The sequence below is a fragment of the Oncorhynchus gorbuscha genome, unplaced genomic scaffold (genome assembly GCF_021184085.1).
Source record: "Oncorhynchus gorbuscha isolate QuinsamMale2020 ecotype Even-year unplaced genomic scaffold, OgorEven_v1.0 Un_scaffold_3812, whole genome shotgun sequence".
Lineage (NCBI taxonomy): Eukaryota > Metazoa > Chordata > Actinopteri > Salmoniformes > Salmonidae > Oncorhynchus > Oncorhynchus gorbuscha.
In genome coordinates, this window is record NW_025747972.1 from 1 (window position 1) to 19,439 (window position 19,439).

General features: G+C 43.6%; 1 pseudogene; it reads left to right on the plus strand.

Annotated features, from left to right (window-relative positions):
* Window positions 1–4,817: 4,817 nt before the first annotated feature.
* Window positions 4,818–19,439, plus strand: part of LOC124028142 — a 33,564-nt pseudogene continuing 18,942 nt past the window's right edge.

The following is a 19,439-nucleotide window of genomic DNA, read 5'->3' on the forward strand; positions in this document are numbered from 1 at the left end:
CCCATAACTCTGCTCCTGGTCCCATCGGCCCATAACTCTGCTCCTGGTCCCATAGTTCCTGTTCGATCCTCTATGTTATGCCCGTCCATTACGGCTCATTCCAAGTGATTCAATTTGATACAGCAGGCGTCTTGTTTGGCCAATGCCATTCCTCCATGTTGTTGTGACTGTTGGCTAGTTAGCTCCATAGAGATAAATAGTTTGTGCTATAGTTAGCTCCATAGAGATAAATAGTTTGTAAGTTAGCTCCATAGAGATAAATAGTTTATTATATAGTTAGCTCCATAGAGATAAATAGTTGTATTATATATGGCATAGAGATAAATAGTTTATATAGTTAGCTCAGAGATAAATCGTTTATTATATAGTTAGCTCCATAGAGATAAATAGTTTATTATATAAGTTAGTTCTATGAGGATAAATAGTTTATTATAGTTAGCTCCATAGAGATAAATAGTTTATTATATAGTTAGCTCCATTAGAGATAAATAGTTTATTATATAGTTAGCTCCATTAAGATAAATAGTTTATTATATAGTTAGCTCCATAGAGATAAATAGTTTATTATATAGTTAGCTCCATAGAGATAAATAGTTATTATATAGTTAGCTCCATAGAGATAAATAGTTTATTATATAGTTAGCTCCATAGAGATAAATAGTTTATTATATAGTTAGCTCCATAGATATAAATAGTTTATTATGTAGTTAGCTCCATAGAGATAAATAGTTTATTTATAGTTTAGCTCCATAGAGATAAATAGTTTATTATGTAGTTAGCTCCATAGAGATAAATAGTTTATTATATAGTTAGCTCCATAGAGATAAATAGTTTATTATATAATTAGCTCCATAGAGATAAATAGTTTATTATATAGTTAGCTCCATAGAGATAAATAGTTTATTATATAGTTAGCTCCATAGAGATAAATAGTTTATTATATAGTTAGCTCCATAGAGATAAATAGTTTATTATGTAGTTAGCTCCATAGAGATAAATAGTTTATTAGTTAGCTCCCATAGAGATAAATAGTTTATTATGTAGTTAGCTCCATAGAGATAAATAGTTTATTATGTAGTTAGCTCCATAGAGATAAATAGTTTATTATAGTTAGCTCCATAGAGATAAATAGTTTATTATGTAGTTAGCTCCATAGAGATAAATAGTTTATTATATAGTTAGCTCCAGGAGATAAATAGTTTATTATATAGTTAGCTCCATAGAGATAAATAGTTTATTATATAGTTAGCTCCATAGAGATAAATAGTTTATTATGTAGTTAGCTCCATAGAGATAAATAGTTTATTATATAGTTAGCTCCATAGAGATAAATAGTTTATTATATAATTAGCTCCATAGAGATAAATAGTTTATTATATAGTTAGCTCCATAGAGATAAATAGTTTATTATATAGTTAGCTCCATAGAGATAAATAGTTTATTATGTAGTTAGCTCATAGAGATAAATAGTTTATTATATAGTTAGCTCCATAGAGATAAATAGTTTATTATGTAGTTAGCTCCATAGAGATAAATAGTTTATTATATAGTTAGCTCCATAGAGATAAATAGTTTATTATGTAGTTAGCTCCATAGAGATAAATAGTTTATTATATAGTTAGCTCCATAGAGATAAATAGTTTATTATGTAGTTAGCTCCATAGAGATAAATAGTTTATTATGTAGTTAACTCCATAGAGATAAATAGTTTATTATATAGTTAGTCCCATAGAGATAAATAGTTTATTATATAGTTAGCTCCATAGAGATAAATAGTTTATTATGTAGTTAGCTCCATAGAGATAAATAGTTTATTATATAGTTAGCTCCATAGAGATAAATAGTTTATTATGTAGTTAGCTCCATAGAGATAAATAGTTTATTATATAGTTAGCTCCATAGAGATAAATAGTTTATTATATAGTTAGCTCCATAGAGATAAATAGTTTATTATGTAGTTAGCTCCATAGAGATAAATAGTTTATTATATAGTTAGCTCCATAGAGATAAATAGTTTATTATATAGGTGCTCCAGAGATAAATAGTTTATTATATAGTTAGCTCCATAGAGATAAATAGTTTATTATGTAGTTAGCTCCATAGAGATAAATAGTTTATTATATAGTTAGCTCCATAGAGATAAATAGTTTATTATATAGTTAGCTCAGAGATAAATAGTTTATTATATAGTTAGCTCCATAGAGATAAATAGTTTATTATATAGTTGGCTCATAGAGATAAATAGTTTATTATGTAGTTAGCTCCATAGATATAAATAGTTTATTATATAGTTAGCTCCATAGAGATAAATAGTTTATTATATAGTTAGCTCCATAGAGATAAATAGTTATATAGTTAGCTCCATAGAGATAAATAGTTTATTATATAGTTAGCTCCTGGGAATAAAATAGTTTATTATATAGTTAGCTCCATAGAGATAAATAGTTTATTATGTAGTTGGCTCCATAGAGATAAATAGTTTATTATATAGTTAGCTCCATAGAGATAAATAGTTTATTATATAGTTAGCTCCATAGAGATAAATAGTTTATTATATAGTTAGCTCCATAGAGATAAATAGTTTATTATATAGTTAGCTCCATAGAGATAAATAGTTTATTATGTAGTTAGCTCCATAGAGATAAATAGTTTATTATATAGTTAGCTCCATAGAGATAAATAGTTTATTATATAGTTAGCTCCATAGAGATAAATAGTTTATTATATAGTTAGCTCCATAGAGATAAATAGTTTATTATATAGTTAGCTCCATAGAGATAAATAGTTTATTATATAGTTAGCTCCATAGAGATAAATAGTTTATTATATAGTTAGCTCCATAGAGATAAATAGTTTATTATATAGTTAGCTCCATAGAGATAAATAGTTTATTATATAGTTAGCTCCATAGAGATAAATAGTTTATTATATAGTTAGCTCCATAGAGATAAATAGTTTATTATGTAGTTATCCCATAGAGATAAATAGTTTATTATATAGTTAGCTCCATAGAGATAAATAGTTTTGTGCAGCTCACTGTCTGACGCTGTGGGTTTGTGTCATCGACATCGTATCGCCATGAGGGCGCAGCAGGGTGGTCTGCTCGTCTTCTCATGATGACTCACTTCTGTGATGTCATGGGCGTCTGCTCTGCGCCATTTAACCCTGTCCTGTCCCAGCCACCACGTCACCCCATTAGACCAATTATATTATAGACACAAATGATTCCACAGCATATTTCACACCCTCACACACACACATATACAGAGACACACACACACACTTTCCTCAACTAACTTTTAAAGGTACACCAGAAATCCATTTAGGACAGAAATAAGCTATCCTGGGACCTGTGGGGAGTCAGCAGCACTGAACTGATTAACTAAGGTAGAGCATCATGTTAGAGGGCTGAACAGAGGAACGCCTCTCTGAAGTAGAGCATCATGTCAGAGGGCTGAACAGAGGAACGCCTCTGAAGTAGAGCATCATGTCAGAGGGCTGAACAGAGGAACGTCTCTCTGAAGTAGAGCATCATGTTAGAGGGCTGAACAGAGGAACGTCTCTCTGAAGTAGAGCATCATGTCAGAGGGCTGAACAGAGGAACGTCTCTCTGAAGCAGAGCATCATGTCAGAGGGCTGAACAGAGGAACGTCTCTCTAAAGTAGAGCATCATGTTAGAGGGCTGAACAGAGGAACGTCTCTCTGAAGTAGAGCATCATGTCAGAGGGCTGAACAGAGGAACGTCTCTCTAAGGTAGAGCATCATGTCAGAGGGCTGAACAGAGAACATCATCTCTGAAGTAGAGCATCATGTTAGAGGGCTGGAAGTAGAGCATCATGTCAGAGGGCTGATCAGAGGAACATCTCTAAGGTAGAGCATCATGTTAGAGGGCTGAACAGAGAAACGTCTCTCTAAGGTAGAGCATCATGTTAGAGGCTGAATAGAGGAACGTCTCTGAAGTAGAGCATCATGTCAGAGGGCTGAACAGAGGAACGTCTCTCTGAAGTAGACATCATCAGAGGGCTGAAACAGAGGAACGTCTCTCTAAGGTAGAGCATCATGTCAGGGCTGAACAGAGAACGTCCTCTAAGGTAGAGCATCATGTTAGAGGGCTGAACAGAGGAATGTCTCTCTAAGGTAGAGCATCATGTTTAGAGGAACGCTAAGGTAGAGCATCATGTCAGAGGGCTGAACAGAGGAACGTCTCTCTGAAGCAGAGCATCATGTTAGAGGGCTGAACAGAGGAACATCTCTGAAGTAGAGCATCATGTCAGAGGGCTGAACAGAGGACCTCTCTAAAGTAGAGCATCATGTTAGAGGGCTGAACAGAGGAACGCCTCTCTGAAGTAGAGAGCATGTTAGAGGGCTGAACAGAGGAACGCTCTAAGGTAGAGCATCATGTTAGAGGGCTGAACAGAGGAACGTCTCTGAAGTAGAGCATCATGTTAGAGGGCTGAACAGAGGAACGCCTCTGGAGTAGAGCATCATGTTAGAGGGCTGAACAGAGGAACGTCTTCCTAAGTAGAGCATCATGTTAGAGGGCTGAACAGAGGAACGTCTTTCTAAGGTAGAGCATCATGTTAGAGGGCTGAACAAGGAGGAACGCTCTTTCTAAGGTAGAGCATCATGTTAGAGGGCTGAACAGAGGAAACGTCTTTCTAAGGTAGAGCATTGTGCACAGTGCCGGTGTCAGAGGGCTGAACAGAGGAACCCAGAGTTTAGGCTGAAAAGTACTGCAGGCGTGCATTTCTATGTGACATGGAAAATTCCTCACTCATCTCACACTCTCTCACTCTGTCCTTCTCTGTGTGTGACAGGGTCTGGGTAGTGACGGGGTCTGGGTAGTGTCAAGTCCCCTACATCTGCTCTAACCTACTATCTGTATGTGTGTGTGTGTGTGTGTGTGTGTGTGTGTGTGTGTGTGTGTGTGTGTGTGTGTGTGTGTGTGTGTGTGTGTGTGTGTGTGTGTGTGTGTGTGTGTGTGTGTGTGTGTGTGTGTGTGTGTGTGTGTGTGTGTGTGTGTGTGTGTGTGTGTGACTGTCTATCAGGTCCCCTATTTCGAGGTCTACTTCATGTCATCCAACGAGCTGCTCCAGAATACGTCAGTGTTGGCTGTTCTGCTGTTCCTGGCCCTGGTGCTACAGCGGACCTTCCTACAGGCCTCCTACTATGTCACCATAGAGACCGGCATCAACCTCCGTGGAGCCCTGCTGGTGACTGACTGGAGGATTCTGGGATTTGTAGATACAAGCGCCACCGATTCTCCATCCTTTACCCAAAGTGCAGTTCACTTGTTCAGTCCAGATTTAATAACATTAGATGTGTAATCATTGGCTGACGGGAGTTTCTGTATTGTTCAATTCATGACGGAATTGGGGAGGTGTAAAAATAAAGTGGGGAATCGGGACAGCCGTAGACAGTCACAGAGGTGGAGAATCTGGACAGCCGATAGACAGTCACAGAGGTGGAGAATCGGGACAGCCGTAGGCAGTCACAGAGGTGGAGAATCGGACAGCCGTAGACAGTCACAGAGGTGGAGAATCGGGACAGCCGTAGACAGTCACAGAGGTGGAGAATCGGGACAGCCGTGAGACAGTCACAGAGGTGGAGAATCAGGAGCCGTAGACAGTGACAGAGGTGGAGAATCGGGACAGCCGTAGACAGTCACAGAGGTGGAGAATCGGGACAGCCGTAGGCAGTCACAGAGGTGGAGAATCGGGACAGCCATAGACAGTCACAGAGGTGGAGAATCGGGACAGCGTAGACAGTCACAGAGGTGGAGAATCGGGACAGCTGTAGACAGTCACAGAGGTGGAGAATCGGGACAGCCGTAGACAGTCACAGAGGGAGAATCTGGACAGCCAGAGACAGTCACAGAGGTGGAGAATCGGGACAGACATAGACAGTCACAGAGGTGGAGAATCGGGACAGACGTAGACAGTCACAGAGGTGGAGAATCGGGACAGCCAGAGACAGTCACAGAGGTGGAGAATCGGGACAGCCGTAGGCAGTCACAGAGGTGGAGAATCGGGACAGCTGTAGACAGTCACAGAGGTGGAGAATTGGGACAGCCGTAGACAGTCACAGAGGTGGAGATTGGGACAGCTGAGACAGTCACAGAGGTGGGAGAATCTGGACAGCCGTAGACAGTCACAGAGGTGGAGAATCGGGACAGACGTAGGCAGTCACAGAAGTGAATGTACTGTATCTAGTAGGTTGTTAATGTCCTCTGTCCTGTCCGTTTCCTAGGCAATGATCTACAACAAGATCCTGCGTCTGTCAACCTCTAACATGTCCATGGGAGAGATGACCCTGGGCCAGATCAACAACCTGGTTGCCATAGAAACCAACCAGCTCATGTGGTTCCTCTTCCTGTGTCCCAACCTCTGGGCCATGCCAGCAGGTGGGTTTTGACTAGATAGAATTCAGCTTATTTCGAAATGTACTTTTCGTAGCAGGTTAGGAGAATTTACGAGTAGGTTAGGATAATAACTTAGTATGTTAGGAGGATTAGTTAAGGTTAGAAAAGGGTTAGTGTTAATTAAAATGCAACAACAATAAAAAACTTTTGAGGTCAATTGTTTTAAGTGCAGGTGGGGCCATGCTGGTAAGATACAATCTATCTGGACATAGTCTCTATGTATGATCCGCCAGCAACCTGATCTTAAATTAACAAGTATGTCTTTTTGCCATTATCTGCTTATTACAATATGACCGTAATATTATGCATCAATAATATATCCCTAATAACTCCCTAATAACCCATAATCTTATCCCACAAAGCTCCCTAATTTATTCCTAATAACTCCATAATATATCACTAATATATCCTCATAACTCTCTAATAACTCCCTAATATATCCCTTATAACTCTAATATATCCCTAATATATCCCTAATAACTCCCTAATATATCCCTAATATATCCCTCATAACTCCCCCATAACTCCATAATATATCCCTAATAACTCCCTAATAACTCCATAATATATCCCACAAAGCTCCCTAATTTATTCCTAATAACTCCATAATATATCACTAATATATCCCTCATAACTCTCTAATAACTCCCTAATATATCCCTTATAACTCTAATATATCCCTAATAACTCCCTAATATATCCCTAATATATCCCTCATAACTCCCCATAACCCATAATATATCCCTTTAATAACCCTAATAATCCATAATATATCTCAAAAAGCCCCTTTAATTTATTCCTAATAACTCCATAATATATCACTAATATATCCTATCCTCTAATAACTCCCTAATATATCCCTTATAACTCTAATATATCCCTAATATATCCCTAATAACTAATATATCCCTAATATATCCCTCATAACTCCCCCATAACTCCATAATATATCCCTAATATATCCCTAATAACTCCCTAATATATCCCCTCATAACCCCTAATAACTCCCTAATATATCCCTCATAATCCCCTCATAATTCCATAATATATCCCTAATATATCCTAATAACTCCCTTTTAATATATCCTCATAACTCTCTAATAACTCCCTAATATATCCCTCATAACTCTCTAATAACTCCCTAATATATCCCTTATAACTCTAGTATATCCCTAATAACTCACTAATATATCCCTCATAACTCCATAATATATCCCTAATATATCCTTAATAACTCCCTAATATATCCCTTATAACTCCCTGATAACTCCCTAATATATCTCTAATAACTCCCCAATATATCCCTAATAACTCCCTAATATATCCCTCATAACTCCCTAATAACTCCCCAATGTATCCCTAATAACTCCCCAATATATCCCTAATAACTCCCTAATAACTCCCCAATATATCCCTAATATATCCATAATATATCCCTCATAACTCCCTAATAACTCCCTAATAACTCCCCAATATATCCCTCATAACTCCCTAATAACTCCCTAATAACTCCCCAATATATCCCTAATATATCCATAATATATCCCTCATAACTCCCTAATAACTCCCTAATAACTCCCCAATATATCCCTAATATATCCATAATATATCCCTCATAACTCCCTAATAACTCCCCAATATATCCCTAATAACTCCCTAATAACTCCCCAATATATCCCTAATAACTCCCCAATATATCCCTAATATATCCATAATATATCCCTCATAACTCCCTAATAACTCCCTAATAGATCCCTAATAACTCCCCAATATATCCCTAATATATCCCTAATATATCCCTCATAACTCCCTAATAACTCCCTAATAACTCCCCAATATATCCCTCATAACTCCCTAATAACTCCCCAATGTATCCCTAATAACTCCCCAATATATCCCTAATAACTCCCTAATAACTCCCCAATATATCCCTAATAACTCCCCAATATATCCCTAATATATCCCTAATATATCCCTCATAACTCCCTAATAACTCCCTAATAACTCCCCAATATATCCCTAATATATCCCTAATATATCCCTCATAACTCCCTAATAACTCCCTAATAACTCCCCAATATATCCCTCATATCTTTGTGCTGTGTTCCTGCTCAGATTGTGATGGGCGTGATCTTGCTGTACTACCTGCTGGGACCAGTGCTCTGATTGAGCTTCAGTCATCGTGCTGCTGGCTCCAGTCCAATACCTGATCGCTACCAAGCTGGCTGACACCCAGAAGAGCACCCTGGTGAGTCACCCTCTGTTCACGTTGAGACACTCAGGTTGTACACTGCCTGCACCAGTCACTGAGATCGTAGTTTCACTGTCTTTTTAGAGATGAACCTGCAAGCTTTACTATGAATAAATAGCCTAGGTTTGAGTGATTTCAGTTATTTTATGTTGTGGATGAGGAAACAGCATATGATATGGAAACAATAGCCTTTAAAAACAGGAAAATGAGAAAATATTGATATTATTTTGTAGTTTAAATCTTCAGTAAGGCATCGCCCTCTTCTGACAGGACCAGTCTACGAACGCCTGAAGAAGACCACAGAGATTCTGGAAGGGATCAAGCTGCTGAAGCTGTACGCCTGGGAGAACATCTTCTGTGACAGTGAAGAAGATACCAGGGGCAAAAAAGAGCTCACCAGCCTCCCGCACCTCGCCTCTACACCTCCATGTCTAGTGAGACATACACACACCTTCGCTCCTCTACACCTCCATGTCTAGTGAGACATACACACACACACCTTTCACCTCTACACTTCCATGTCTAGTGAGACACACACACTTCCGCCTCTACACCTCCATGTCTAGTGAGACACACACCTTCGCCCTCTACACCTCCATGTCTAGTGAGACACACCTTCGCCCTCTACACCTCCATAAGACACATCTCCTCTGTTACTTTATAATAGCTATCATATCCTTTCTTTGAGCTGTGAAATCCCCTTCATTTTGTCCAGTAAGACACTCACACTGCTTATATTCTGTCCTCATTTATATTTGGGGCTCAGTTTGACTTAAGAGCTTTGAAGTTTGAAAATGTATTTGTTCTCTCCAAAGGATCTCTGTTGTTACATAATTTGACCTCTTTTCCTCCCCAGTTTTCATGAATGCTGCTATCCCCATCGCTGCTGTGCTTGTGGTAAGAGGGTTTCTCATCATCCCTGTATCCTGCAGGCCATTTTTCGGGCCAATTGTAGCTAGTGTTTTGCCAGCTCTGAAATCTGGCAACAATACAGAACTGAGTAACTGTGTGTCTCTGTCAGACGTTTGTCAGCCACGCCCTGATCAACAAGTCCAAACCCAGCTCCTCGGAGGCCTTCGCTGCTCTGGCCCTCTTCCACATCCTGGTTACCCCACTGTTCCTGCTCTCCACCGTGGTCCGCTTCGCAGTCAAGGCCATGGTCAGGTGAGAGGCCTACTGAGGACGCCCAGGAATAATGAATACTGGATAGTTACCAGCTAGACAATCTGCTGGAATCTTATTTGTATCATAGAAGGATTATTTATGTGTGTGGATGTGGGTGTGTGGGTGGGTGGGTGTGGGTGTGGGGGGGTGTGGGTGTGGGTTTGTGTGTGTCCTATCATATCGTGTCCTATCCACAGCGTCCAGAAGCTGGGTGAGTTCCTGCAGAGCGATGAGATTGGCGATGACAGCTGGAGGAACGGAGACATGTCTGTGTCCCTAGAGGCCTGTAAGAAACACCCTGGGGCGGTTAGTACACACACACACACACACACACACACACACACACACACACACACACACACACACACACACACACACACACACACACACACACACACACACACACACACACACACACACACACACACACACACACACCACCATCCCTATTACCAAACACTGCCCCAAATACAGGCCTGAGTTGTGTTTAGTAGGGAACACTGAAGCAAAATGTAAACTCAATGGTGTGTTTCGAGGTAGTCTCTCAGCGTTTCAGTCTGTTTATTCACTTTGGTCCCTAATGAACATGACCCAATTACTCATCTGTCCCTCTGCCAGAGCAGCTAATGCTGGACATTCAGCCAGCACAGCACAGAGCCTAATCCAGGAGCTATTCATTTACAGCCAGCATGGAATACAACAACTAGTGTGTTACTCCAGGGTTTCCACAGCTCCCAACACGGCTAATGGACTCGTCAGGATGATGTGATGGTTATGATGCTTTTCAACTGACCAAGTTTCAGAGCCAACGTGTTTCTAACTTCAAACTGTTGGTGGAACTGCAGAGAAAGTGTCTGTTTGACCAGAGCAGATCTGGTCTCTGTAGAAGGAGGAACTGTAACTACACACCGTGCCAATCTAGCAGCAGCGTTTCATGGGGAATCTCAACCAGGAGTCGTTAAGTTGCTGGTTGCTGCCAGTCTCGTCATGTCTTCAGCTGTTCTCTGGACTTTGACAAGTTTATTTCTGTGTTGGACTCCTCAGAAGGAGTGGAGGGAGACGGAGACCAAGTGGTGGAGGGGTTAGTGTGAGATGGAGGAGCCATTTGTTTAGGGCTGATGGAGGGAGGGAGGGATGTCTTGGGGATGAGGGGTAGGGGATAAGAAGCTCCCTCTGGGGACAGTCTCAGTCAGGGTCTGAGAGGGGGTCCTCCCTGGAGGTTACAGCGGATGAGGGGCCAAGTTTATCACTGAATGCAATCTCTCTCTTTCTGTTTTCTCACCCTCCCTTCATCTCCATCTCTTCATTTCTGTCTTTCATTCTATCCCTCCCTTCCTCTCTCCTCTCCCTCCCTTCCTCTCTCCTCTCCCTCCCTCTCTCTCCCTCCCTCTCCCATCTCCCCCCTACCTCTCTCTCTCCCTCCCTGCCTCTCTCTCTCTCCCTCCCTTCCTCTCTCCTCTCCCTCCCTCTCTCTCCCTCCCTCTCCCATCTCCCCCCTACCTCTCTCTCTCCCTCCCTGCCTCTCTCTCTCCCTCCCTTCCTCTCTCCCTCCCTTCCTCTCTCCTCTCCCTCCCTCTCTCTCCCTCCCTCTCCCATCTCCCCCCTACCTCTCTCTCTCCCTCCCTGCCTCTCTCTCTCCCTCCCTTCCTCTCTCCTCTCCCTCCCCATCTCCCCCCCTACCTCTCTCTCTCTCTCCCTTCCTCTCTCCTCTCTCTCCCTCCCTCTCCCCTCTCCCTCCCCATCTCCCCCTACCTCTCTCTCTCCCTCCCTGCCTCTCTCTCTCCCTCCCTTCCTCTCTCCTCTCCCTCCCTCTCTCTCCCCATCTCCCCCTACCTCTCTCTCTCCAGACCAAGGCTATAAACAGGAAGCAGCCCCTGCTCTACCAGATGGACAGCTATGAGCAGCCAGCACGCAGACCACTGCGACCCAACGAGACTGAGGACGTGGCTGTCAAGGTCAGGGGTCAAAGTTCAACACCTCAACAAGCTCATTGGCCCTTCTTCTCAGGACCTGTGACACACACAGCACCGCACACACTCGCTGACTGCATGCACGGACACAGGGGCAGACACGTAGGCTATCAACTCACAGCCAAGCTGTAGCTCACGTACATGTGCAGCCACGTCACGCACGTAGACACGTACACACGCAAAGGCTTCTGAGCTGGAGTCTGACAGTTGTCCTCAAACCTTTAAACTGGCCTTTTTGTCACATCCGCCCGGGTCATTCACTCTAGTAACATGTGACACCACGGATGTTACCACTGTCTATCTCTCACAGTAGATGTTACCACTGTCTATCTCTCACAGTAGATGTTACCACTGTCTATCTCTCACAGTAGATGTTACCACTGTCTATCTCTCACAGTAGATGTTACCACTGTCTATCTCTCACAGCAGATGTTACCACTGTCTATCTCTCACAGCAGATGTTACCACTGTCTATCTCTCACAGTAGATGTTACCACTGTCTATCTCTCACAGCAGATGTTACCACTGTCTATCTCTCACAGCAGATGTTATCACTGTCTATCTCTCACAGCAGATGTTACCACTGTCTATCTCTCACAGCAGATGTTACCACTGTCTATCTCTCACAGCAGATGTTTCATCTCTTGGCCTGTCCATTGTGTGAAACACACCCTGAGGAGAAGTCAACATTTACCGACAGTTTAAACTCTCAGGACCCACATAATGAGTCAGAGGCAGGGGATTCTCATGAGAACAGAGAACCCTCATTAACTGACATGTTCTCAGCCCCTGTTCTGGTCTCATTGGGGTCCACATCCTGTTGCTATCCCTGTGGACACACAGCATTATTGTAGGCAGCCTGTTAATGAGCTTGGGGGCAGCAGGAGGGTCGAATGGATGGGCTGCTGCTGTGTGTGAACCAGACAAATCTTCTTTCTCTGTCTTCTCTCTCATCTCACACGCTTTCTCTCTATACCCCCCACTCTGTCTCCCATCACCCCTTCTCTTTGTCTTCCTCTCTGTCTCCCATCACCCCTTCTCTTTGTCTTCCTCTCTGTCTCCCATCACCCCTTCTCTTTGTCTTCCACTCTGTCTCCCATCACCCCTTCTCTTTGTCTTCCTCTCTGTCTCCCATCACCCCTTCTCTTTGTCTTCCTCTCTGTCTCCCATCACCCCTTCTCTTTGTCTTCCACTCTGTCTCCCATCACCCCTTCTCTTTGTCTTCCTCTCTGTCTCCCATCACCCCTTCTCTTTTGTCTTCCACTCTGTCTCCCATCACCCCTTCTCTTTGTCTTCCACTCTGTCTCCCATCACCCCTTCTCTTTGTCTTCCACTCTGTCTCCCATCACCCCTTCTCTTTGTCTTCCTCTCTGTCTCCCATCACCCCTTCTCTTTTGTCTTCCACTCTGTCTCCCATCACCCCTTCTCTTTGTCTTCCACTCTGTCTCCCATCACCCCTTCTCTTTGTCTTCCACTCTGTCTCCCATCACCCCTTCTCTTTGTCTTCCTCTCTGTCTCCCATCACCCCTTCTCTCTGTCTTCCACTCTGTCTCCCATCACCCCTTCTCTTTGTCTTTCTCTTTGTCTTCCTCTCTGTCTCCCATCACCCCTTCTCTTTGTCTTCCACTCTGTCTCCCATCACCCCTTCTCTTTGTCTTCCTCTCTGTCTCCCATCACCCCTTCTCTTTGTCTTCCTCTCTGTCTCCCATCACCCCTTCTCTTTGTCTTTCTCTTTGTCTTCCTCTCTGTCTCCCATCACCCCTTCTCTTTGTCTTCCACTCTGTCTCCCATCACCCCTTCTCTCTGCCTCTCTCTACCCCCCTCTCTGTCTCCCATCACCCCTTCTCTCTGTCTTCCTCTCTGTCTCCCATCACCCCTTCTCTTTGTCTTCCTCTGTCTCCCATCACCCCTTCTCTTTGTCTTCCTCTCTGTCTCCCATCACCCCTTCTCTCTGTCTTCCTCACTGTCTCCCATCACCCCTTCTCTCTGTCTCCCATCACCCCTTCTCTCTGTCTCCCATCACCCCTTCTCTCTGTCTCCCATCACCCCTTCTGTTTGACTTCCTCTCTGTCTCCCATCACCCCTTCTCTCTGTCTTCCTCACTGTCTCCCATCACCCCTTCTCTCTGTCTCCCATCACCTCTTCTCTCTGTCTCCCATCACCCCTTCTCTCTGTCTTCCTCTCTGTCTCCCATCACCCCTTCTCTCTGTCTTCCACTCTGTCTCCCATCACCCCTTCTCTCTGTCTCCCATCACCCCTTCTCTCTGTCTCCCATCACCCCTTCTCTCTGTCTCCCATCACCCCTTCTCTCTGTCTCCCATCACCCCTTCTCTCTGTCTCCCATCACCCCTTCTCTCTGTCTCCCATCACCCCTTCTCTCTGTCTTCCTCTCTGTCTCCCATCACCCCTTCTCTCTGTCTTCCACTCTGTCTCCCATCACCCCTTCTCTCTGTCTTCCTCTCTGTCTCCCATCACCCCTTCTCTCTGTCTCCCATCACCCCTTCTCTCTGTCTCCCATCACCCCTTCTCTCTGTCTCCCATCACCCCTTCTCTCTGTCTTCCTCCTTCTGTCTCCTGTATCACCCTTTCTCTGTCTCCCATCACCCTTCTCTCTGTCTCCCATCACCCTTTCTGTCTCCCATCACTCTTCTCTTGCCTTCCACTTGTCTCCCATCACCCCCTTCTCTCTGTCTTCCTCTCTTGTCCCAACATCACTCCTTCTGTCTCCCCATCACCCTTCTGTTTGTCTTCCTCTTCCTGTCTCCCCACTCACACCCTTCTCTTCTTCATTCTTCCTCTGTCTCCCATCACCTTCTGTATCTGTCTTCTCCTTCTCTCTGTCTTCCCATCAATTCTTCTTTGTTCTCTCCCTGTCTCCCCATCAACTATTCTTCTGTCTTCCTGTCTGTCTCCACTTGAACCATTCTCTCTCCTCTTTATTCCTCCTCTCTCTTCTCTTTAACTTACTACACCATATCTGCCTCCCAGCGTACCCATATCTTCCTCCACCTCCTTCTACCTCTCTACCCAGGTATCTTCCTCCACTCCCTTTCTACCTCCTCTCTACCCATATCTTCCTCCACTCCCTCTCTGCCTCCCAGCGTACCCATATCTTCCTCCACTCCCTCTCTACCTCTCTCTACCGCTATCTTCCTCCACTCTCTCTCTCTCTCTCTCTACCCCTATCTTCCTCCACTCCCTCTCTACCTCTCTCTACCGCTATCTTCCTCCACTCTCTCTCTATCTCTCTCTACCCCTATCTTCCTCCACTCTCTCTCTATCTCTCTCTACCCCTATCTTCCTCCACTCCCTCTCTACCTCTCTCTACCCATATCTTCCTCCACTCCCTCTCTACCTCTCTCTACCGCTATCTTCCTCCACTCCCTCTCTACCTCTCTCTACCCCTATCTTCCTCCACTCTCTCTCTACCTCTCTCTACCCATATCTTCCTCCACTCCCTCTCTACCTCTCTCTACCCATATCTTCCTCCACTCTCTCTCTACCTCTCTCTACCGCTATCTTCCTCCACTCCCTCTCTACCTCTCTCTACCGCTATCTTCCTCCACTCTCCTACCCTACCCCTATCTTCCTCCACTCCTCTCACCTCTCTCACCGCTATCTTCCTCCACTCCCTCTCTACCTCTCTCTACCGCTATCTTCCTCCACTCCCTCTCTACCTCTCTCTACCGCTATCTTCTCCACTCTCTCTCTCTCTCTCTACCCCTATCTTCCTCCACTCCTCTCTACCTCTTCTACTCCCTATCTTCCTCCACTCTCTCTACCTCTCATTCCAACTTAAAGCCTCCCCTTTCAAGACTCCCCATCCCCTCTGGTCCTCACCCCCGTAACATCCGCTTCTGTCTATTTACAAACTGATCATCAAGTCTCTTTTCTCAGCGGTAATAAGACGTCTGTCTTTAATTTTCAACTTGTATTTATTAGTTCTGTGTCACTGAATCTCAGATCTGTGTGGTTTTGCTGTCGGGGATGGAAGGGAGGGGGATTACTGGCTACAATAAACAGTGGAATCGGACAAGACATAAAACACAACATAACTATGTAAACATGCTATTATATTTGCCTTAAAGACCAAATAGTTCATTATTCATGCACATACGCATCTAAACCACCAGCCGCAGACTATAAACATGTAGGCCCCATGTCATCTAGGCTCCATGTCATGCAGGCTCCATGCATGCAGGCTCCATGTCATGTGGTGGCTCCATGTCATGTAGGCTCCATGTCATGTAGGCCCATGTCATGTAGGCTCCATGTCATCTAGGGCTCCATGTCATGTAGGCTCCATATCATCTAGGCTCCATGTCATCGGCTCCATGTCATGTAGGCTCCATGTCATCTAGGCTCCATGTCATCTAGGCTCCATGTCATGAGGGCTCCATGTCATCTAGGCTCCATGTCATGTGGTGGCTCGATGTTTATGGTCATGTCATCTAGGCTCATGGCATTTTAGGTCGAGGTTACCTAGGTCGATGTCATGTAGGTCGAGACACGAGGCTCCATGTCGCGTCGGCCTATGTCATGTAGGCTCCATGTCATCTAGGCTCCATGTCATCTAGGCCTATGTCATGTAGGCTCCATCATCTAGGCTCCATGTCATGTCGGGCTCCATGTCATGTAGGCTCCATGTCATCTAGGCTCTATGTCATGTAGGCTCCATGTCATGTCAGTAGGCTCCATGTCATCTGGCTCCATGTCATCTAGGCTCCATGTCATCTAGGCTCCATGTCATGTAGGCTCCATGTCCATGTAGCCCCATGTCATGTGGCCCATGTCATCTAGGCTCTATGTCATGTAGGCTCCTATGCTCATGTAGGCTCCATGCTCATGGGCTCCATGTCATGTAGGTCGATGTCATCTAGTTCTATGTCATGTAGGCTCCATGTCATGTAGGTCATGTCATGTAGGCTCCATGTCATCTAGGCTCCATGTCATCTAGGCTCCATGTCATGTAGGCTCCATGTCATGTAGGCTCCATGTCATCTAGGCTCCATGTCATGTAGGCTCCATGTCATGTAGGCTCCATGTCATGTAGGCTCCATGTCATCTAGGCTCTATGTCATGTAGGCTCCATGTCATGTAGGCTCCATGTCATCTAGGCTCCATGTCATGTAGGCTCCATGTCATCTAGGCTCTATGTCATGTAGACTCCATGTCATCTAGGCTCCATGTCATCTAGGCTCCATGTCATGTCGGCTCCATGTCATCTAGGCTCCATGTCATCTAGGCTCTATGTCATGTAGGCTCCATGTCATGTAGGCTCCATGTCATCTAGGCTCCATGTCATGTAGGCTCCATGTCATGTAGGCTCCATGTCATGTAGGCTCCATGTCATGTAGGCTCCATGTCATGTAGGCTCCATGTCAGCCTAATCCCACTGTATCCTGTTCAGGTGAACGGTGGATTCTTCACATGGGGAAGCAACTTGTCAACGTTGTCCCAGATTAACATCTGCGTTCCAACAGGTAACCCGATCCTGCTGGGAACACTATGGCAACGCCAGGCAGCGTCCTGTTTAGGAGGTCGTCGACAGTCAGTGTAGTATGTATCTAACACCAGCAGGTGTGTTTGTTTGTGTGTGTGTGACAGTGTAGTATATCTAACACCAGCTGTGTGTGTGTGTGTGACAGTGTAGTATATCTTCCTGCTATGACCTCATGGCTCGTGGGTCCGTAAGATATGACAGCTAAGACAAACAGGATAGGCTGGTCCTGGTAGTCCACTATTTGCTGCAGCTGAGGGAGTAGATGCAAAGGCAGGATATGTGAATGTGAGCGTGAGTTATGATGTGTCATGGCTGGCTGGAAATGTAACAATGGAACTGCATTTCAATTGATGGAAACTACATAATTGACTGCTCAATTAATTTCCATTCTTAGCCATTATAATGAGCCCCATCCTCTCAACTCCTCCCACCCAGCCTCTGCTGATGTGGAACAGACTGATCTAAAACTTCTGGATTGTAAAGATATCCCAATATCCTGTCCTACTTTTAAGCTTTAACCAGGGCTGTAACAGACATTATCAATGTCAGATTGACATAGAACAATCTGTTTTCTCTAATGCTTTATATAGTGTCTTCATACCTTTATATAGTGTCTTCATACCTTTATATAGTGTCTTCTTACCTTTATATAGTGTCTTCTTACCTTTATATAGTGTCTTCTTACCTTTATATAGTGTCTTCTTATCTTTATATAGTGTCTTCTTACCTTTATATAGTGTCTTCATACCTTTATATAGTGTCTTCTTACCTTTATATAGTGTCTTCTTAACTTTATATAGTGTCTTCATACCTTTATATAGTGTCTTCTTATCTTTATATAGTGTCTTCTTACCTTTATATAGTGTCTTCTTACCTTTATATAGTGTCTTCTTACCTTTATATAGTGTCTTCTTATCTTTATATAGTGTCTTCTTACCTTTATATAGTGTCTTCTTGTCCTGTGTCTGATCTCCAGGTCAGCTGACCATGATCGTGGGCCAGGTGGGTTGTGGGGAAGTCGTCCCTGTTGCTGCCATGCTTGGTAGATGCAGACCCTTCAGTGGAAAGGTCTACTGAGCAAGTGAGTGGTACCAACCGCAAGGCTACATGTTAGAAGGTCTATAATAAGTTGTAAACGTTGCCTTATCAGGTACTGAACATGCTGAGGTCCACTCAAAGACCCAGATATACACATCTCATTTCCTCTTTATCCTCTCAGTCTCTTTTAGTCGTCATGTGCAGTCTTTCTCTGAGTTGACTAGCTGTGCTTCGACCACCACGCACCAAAGTTTTTCATTCAGGAATAAGGAGCCATTCCACTCCATTTGTTGGTCCTTGTGTGTTGTCCTTCCTGTCTGTCTCTGTGGCTGTGGTTGCTATGGAAGGAGAGCTGGCTGCTCCTCTGTCTCTCTGTACATCGCTTCTCACTGTCTGCTTGCTGGGATGACAGCTTTGCCTGAACTTTGACTGTCTAACATCATTTATCTATCTACTCATCTCTATAACACAACCTCACAGTCACCATCACTTATAAAACTGGACCTTTCCATTTTCAACTCTCTGTCTTCACATTTTTCTGTTATTCATATTTTTACAACCAAACAGAAAATGTATGTCCATCTCCTAGGGCCAAATCTTAATTTGAGATCTGCACTCACATTAATGTACTCTAATGTCAAATTAAGATTTGGTCATCTGTGATGTTCTGGAGATGGATCTCTGATTAGCATTCATAGCATTAGCATTCATAGCATTAGCATTCATAGCATTAGTATTCATAGCATTAGCATTCATAGCATTAGCATTCATAGCATTAGCATTCATAGCATTAGCATTCATAGCATTAGCATTTAGACTGAAACCTGAGCGGAAGAACAGACACCATGCTAATTGCTAACGAACTGGGCGTTGCAGCATTTTCTTGCCAACGACATATTGGCTGGGAGTTAGCGTGATTACGTGTCCAGGAAGTGTTCAATTGTATAATTGAATTAGATTGGATTGGGTTAAGTATTTGTTTGGGTTATTGAGTGAATAATACACTTCAGACCGGAAGGTTTTCATTTGGAGCTATTTGGACTGAATGAAAACAGTGGTATTAGTTTGTTGTAGGTTTAGTAACTGTTGATT